We start from the raw sequence: 6709 nt of genomic DNA on the forward strand, positions 1-6709 counted from the left end.
GAGCAATTCTCCTGCTTATGATTGGAATAATCAATGTACTTATAGTAATTCTTCATATTTTTATGATTACCAACTTGAATGTGTCCAATATGAATCAAAACCATCTTGGGAGTTGGCAATTGAAATGGTAGCTAATGATTCTAAGCCATCTTGGGAGTTAGCTTTAGAAAAATTAGCTAATGCAACTTCCAACCGTTTTGATAGGATTGAGGAAAGAATAGATGAATTAACTTCTCACTTTGGCAGAATAAATGAGCAATTGAATGCATTGTGTGAGGTTATTTCTTCTAATAAATTACAAAATGATCCTAGCATGAATGGTAGGAATGTTGTATGTGAAAATGGATTGCATTTTGATGAATCTCAATTGTGTTTCAATGAGCAAATGTCCATTTCAAATGATAATATCTTTGGAACTAACTTTGAACCTCAAGAGGTGAGTTTTAATGACTCATTTTTCACCCCTCTTGAGGAGTGCATTGAAAGTGTAGGTTCTAAGGGTATTGCTGCCCAAGATACTCTCATGGCATTTTATTTGGTAAGTTCTCAAGTGGTGCATATTCAAGGTAATATCTATGAAACACTTGGGATAGGTAAGTCACTTCTATTTCTCACATCATTAGAACATGTGACTTTTACTATAAAGTCACCATTTAATGATCCACCACGGCCTAAAATGGTGGATTATTCTTTAACCAAACCTCCTTGAAAAATGAGGTTCAATAGTCGAGCCAACGACTATAAATAAAAGCGCTTATTGGGAGGCAACCCAATGTTTTGGTTATTTATGTTATTTTGGTGTGATTTTATGTTTAAAGTATGTGTTTGAGTTATTTTGTTATTTTTCATTTGTAGGTATTGGAAATGAAAGCAAAAGTGACCAAATGAGGTGAAAAAGGCGAAATTTGATCAAGGAACTCAACCCCTCGATTTGAGTAATTGTTGTTTTTGATTTGTTAGAAGGGGTTAAAATGCATATTTTGATCATTTTACATGTGCATGTATTGAGTATTTTAGCAAAGGAATGATCTATGATGCATTTTGAGTAATTAGGGTACCTTTTGTAATTTTGCAAAAGTTGAATTTCTGCTAAAATTTGCAGCAGAAAACGTGTTTTTCAAAGAAAACGCACCACAAAGTCGCGTATTCAGCTAATCGCGTTTTCAATTCTGCGCCTGCAGAAAAGAAAACGCGCCTTAAAAATGCGACTATAAGGCGCGTTTTTAAGCATACTCGCGTTTTCCAGCCTGATCAAAAATTGAAAACGCGACTTTAAATACGCGACTCCAAGTCGCGTTTTATAACACAGTCGCGTTTTCGATCCTGCAAGATATGTGAAGAAACGCGACTTCACAAAACGCGGCTTGGTGGCGCGTTTTGATGAGTCGCGTTTTCGGAAAAAAAAAATGCAGATTCCTTGATTCTCTTTTTTCTTCTTTTCCTCATATATATTTTCTTGTACCTTGAGTTGCTTATTGTGTATTTTTTTTAGGTACATCACGAAAACAAAGGATTGAAGTTACGGATCATCATTTTGTTTATTAAACCTTTGTTATCACTTTTGTTTCTCATTTTTCATTTTTAGGATTACATCACTAATGGTTATCCAATGAAACTCATGAAGCGTTGGAGATACACGGACAATGGATTTTGAGGCTTCATATTCAATCGCAACAATAGGGGAGTATTACTTTTCTTTATCTTGATTTTTCTTTTTACACAATGAGGACAATGTGTATGTTAAGTGTGGGGGGAGAATTGAGATTATATACATTATATGTGATTGACTTATTAGTTGCAAATATTGGACTTGTGTTAAAATTCAAAATTTTTCTACAATCTTGTCCAAAATTGCAAACTTGCCCCAAAAAGTTTCAATTTTTTCGATTTTATCCAAAGGGGTAACAAGTTTCATACCATTAGTAGTTCAAATTTCTTCTACATTTGAGATAAATATATGTGATTTGGAAACTTCTTTTCTCATTTAACTTGGAAATGACTATTATGTGATTATAATTTTTGCATTTGTAGGAAAGTATATTTTTTTAAGTGGAGAAAATTATGCCTATATTTTTTGCATATTTGATGAAATTTCTTCGCTTTATTTGATTTTATAAGTTAAGTGATAAATATGGTCAATAATTGCAATACTCTTCTCATGATTATGCTTTCAAGGGAATGTTATTATCTTTACTAAAAAATATATATATATAAAAAAAATAAAAAATGATGAAAAATGAAAAAAATGAAGGAAAAGAGAAAAAAAAAAGAGAAAAGAAAATAAATAAAAATTGTTCTACTCCAATGATTCTCGTACCGAGTAACCGGGGGTTGGCATCTACAAATGTCAACATTCGCGTAAAAAGATACTTGAATTAAGAGTATGCAAAGCAACTTGAGTATGTGAAGTGTTGAGTAACCGGAGATTGGCATCTACAAATGTCGACACTCGCGTAAAAAGATACTTTCACAACTTAAGTAATATTAGCTATATTATATAAAATAAATCCCTCTTTAAGTTAAATAAGAAGATGATCATGGGTTTAGAAAGCATATTATTGACCATATGAGTTACTTACTTGTAAGATTGGGTAAGGATGAAAAATGGATTTGAACCTGTTATAATTACGGTATAATTGGCTCTCCTTTACTTGATATTATGAGTACTTGAACTTAATTGAATAATTGCATAATGGTTATTTACTTTGTTTTGAGGAAATGAAGTTGAAATGCTACATATGTTTATTTTCAAATTTTGGATCATTGTTGGTTTGTATTTTTATTGCTTGAGGACAAGCAATGGTTCAAGTGTGGGGGTATTTGATAAGGATTTATTTTACGTATTTTTAAGTGCATTTTATTAGTTAATTTTGGTTTGATTATTTAGTTTTATAACTAAAATAACTAAGATTTTGGTAAAAAACTACATTTTATGTTAAAGAGGCTAAACATTGCATTTTATGGATTTTTATGGTAAAAACTTCATGTTTTGTAGGTTTAATGATTCAATCATCAAATGAAGTGCATTGGGAAGATATTTAGATGATTGAAGATGGATTAAAGTGGTGAAAATGAAATATGAAGTGTAAAAGGAAAAATGCAAGAAAAGTCAGGTTTGACAACTCTGACACGTTTTGATATTTTGACTATATCTGGAGCTACACAGATCGGATCAAGGTGATCTTGGTACCATTTTGAAGCTAAGAGATAGATCTAAATTCGGTATGAAGACATCAAAGTCCAATTCAGCCGTTCTCATAGTCCAAAAGTTGAAATACCGAAATTCAACTCAGCTGTCCAAAGTGGAAAACAGGGCTCTGACCAGTGTTTAGTATTTCGATCATATCTCAGGCTACAAAGCTCAGATTTGGATGATTCTTGAAGAATTGGAAAGCTAACTCAAAGGGCTACAACTTTTGTGTTTTACACAAAAGTCAGTTCGGCCTTTATGATAGAGAAAATCACAGATGAAGTAAGGCCAAAGTGAATACGCGAGTACACAAAACGTGACTTGTAACAGCGTTTTGTGTAGGCGCGTTTTCTGGCCGCAATTCTGCAATTTGCTCAGTCAATTCTCTTATGTTCAAACTACTTTCCAGCTACAATCTGCAAGAGAATTCGGTGCACATGCCTCAGAAGACAAAAGGGCAATAAAGATGGCTTATTTTCAAGTCAAAAATATTGATTATTGACTATCCTAACAAAGTTAGATTTGGAAATCAAAAGTTGGAATTTGACTTGGAAAAAGAGAGCCTTTGAGTAGCTTATATGCAGAGACATTTGGGAGCCAAAAAGGAATCATACGGGAGAAGCTTGGAAGTGCAGAAATGTAGTTTTTCCATTCTCTTAGTATTAGATTAGTGTAGTATAGTTTAGCTAGTTAGTTTATCCACTCTTGTATATTGCTAGACTAGGATTAAGATGGAGATGAAGAAGGCAAGTGGATGAGCTCAAGTGACATGGGTTACATTCCTTTCCAACTCTTTATCTTTTGTACTTGATTCCAAATTTAGTTAATATGCAAGTTCTGGATTTTGTGTTTAATATGTGTATCTAAAGTTTAAGCCTTGGGTTTGGTTGAACTTTCTATAATTGTTAGTGTTTATTATTTGGTTATTTGATTGCTATGATTTGAGCAAGTTATTTAGTACTTTAGCTCTTTAAATCATGATTAATCCGGTACCATTAATTGTGATTATCTAAGGTGTTGTTTCTGCAATGAAATTGAGATTTAACACTAGTTCAAGAAGAGCTAAACATAGGGAGTACACTCACGAAAGTAGAGATGCATCTATGTGGTTTTTAGTGATTCATTTCATGTAATTTCACTGAAGAAATGAACTTGTAACTAATTTCATAACCATGAGAATAGGTATGGATTAGTTATAAGTATAATTGATTCACTACGAAAGTAGGATTCAAATGCATAAGGAAATTACACCATAATTAGCCTAGATGTAGTAATTAATGATCCAAATATAGCACTTGCATGAGTAGTTAGGGATACCATAACCTAAGGAGCTTTTATTTGTTATTTTGTATAATTTCAGTAGGTTAAATTTGTTATAATTCATTGATAGTCTAAATAATAGAGAAGCTTTAGTAATACCGGTAATTGTTCACTCTTCCCTGTGAGATCGACCCGATATATACCCTAAACTACTAGTTGATCTGTATACTTGCAGTGAACGGGTGTAATTCGGTATTTTTTAGCTTGCACGTATGTAAAATACCCGTCACCGGTCTCAACTCTCGGTCCCTGTTCTTGCTCAGCCATCGTTTGTCTTCCTCCTCTTGGTTCTGGAGCTCGCTTAGTTCTACGGCTACGGCCACGTCCACGACTACGTCTCCCCTCCATATTATTTTTCCCCTCTCTTTTCGTTTCTTTTCCCAAAAGGTAATTTAGTGAATAAACGCAGTAAGTTAACTAAAGTAACTAAATTCTAGCACACCACTACACCAATAGACATATACACACATAACACACCATATATCAAGGAGACAGATGATCAGATACACAAATACATATCAAGTTAGACAGATAATCATATACACAAATACACAACTAACGTCATGTAGTAACAATATAAGGGCGAATCAAAAGAAAAGGTGATGTCGTCCCAGTCTCAGTTCAAGTAACCTCGTCCGGTTTCTCACGTCACTTTCTATCCAAACTAAAAGTCCGTTGATCTCTTGTACTCATTCTAACCAAACAAAGCCTGTTCATGTTTCCAAAATGCAAATCTCACATACTAAGCATCGCCTCAACTCTAGAGTACTCGAGCACGAGAATCCGAAATAAGACAATTCACATCTTGAACTGGCCAGTCCCAAGAGTAAATGATCTACAATCGAGATTCCTACCTGACGTACCTATATATTGTCCTCAACTACCATGATAATGATTTAAGACCTATAACAATTCATGATTTATAGCTTATGCTCAAAAGAGCACTTGATCCTTCACACTTATTCACCACTTGGCCCAAACTTACTCCGCGCAGAGACCACGCGAAGTGGCTCTGATACCACCTGTGACAGTCCCACCTTACCCTAAGACGAACCAAAGGGTTCGGCGGACCGCCTGCCCAACTCTCGCCGGAACTCAGTCATACCTCAATCAAATCCGAAATAAAAGCACAAGATCAAACGAAATAACAATCCAAAACTTAAAGTGAAACTTATATACATTGCTGTCTCAAAAGGGAGTACAAACACCGAATATACAAAGGTTCTCAATCCTTCATACATCCAACCCGTGCCGAAAGGTAGGGTGAGAACCATTACAAAAAAATCTGAAACTAGTCTATGTTAGTCTATATCGAACTCTCGTTCTTGCTCACCTTCCCCTGATAAGGAAAACAAAACTAAAAGGATGAGATAAAAGTTCAGTGAGGTTCCGAACACATAATCAAACAATAAGTTCAATGCATTAGCCATAAATAACCAATAATTCAAGAACATGTATAATATAAAGAGATAATAACACATTCATTAAAAGAATACGTGCTCATCGGGAGCTATTCATTCATTCATTCGTTCATTCTCCTTTCATTCCCTTATTTCTCCAATTATTTGAAAATACATTTTGATAAGTAAAACCCCTCATTTGCATTAACATTCGTTCATTCATTTCAATCATCCCCTCCTGGACGTTGGTCAGGCTCCACTAGATTACAAGGTAATACTCGAGTATACCAATCATTCACCCAGGGTTACTAAATCGCCCGACCGAGTTCGCTTTTGGCTCGAGTCGACCGGCAACGAAGGGCAAGGGCCCAATTCAGCCAAACGGCTTACATTCATGCGCAACTAGCATTTAATCATTTAATCATTGAAAATTTCACATTCATTTAGGTCGAGTGTAATAAAGTACACACTCGCCTAGTAAAATTCATTTGTAACAAACATTTATCATTTAATCAAATATCCACAACAAATCATATAGTTCATGGAAACATAACAAACAAAGAACACTCACCTATTTACGCAAAATAACCTCCAAAATATCCTTCCGGATAACACCCTCAGTCACCAAGGAACCCTAATATAATCAAAAGAACACATTATGCTTCAACCATCAAAGATGTTAGTGATTCAAAGAAAATTCGAATACGTACTAGTACAAAGTATAAATATGATTTTGATAGTGAAAAGAGGACATAAGTGACAAAGAAAACGTATTTCTATTAGTCGAAAATTTCATTTT

Source organism: Coffea eugenioides, chromosome 9, assembly GCF_003713205.1.
Source record: "Coffea eugenioides isolate CCC68of chromosome 9, Ceug_1.0, whole genome shotgun sequence".
NCBI lineage: Eukaryota > Viridiplantae > Streptophyta > Magnoliopsida > Gentianales > Rubiaceae > Coffea > Coffea eugenioides.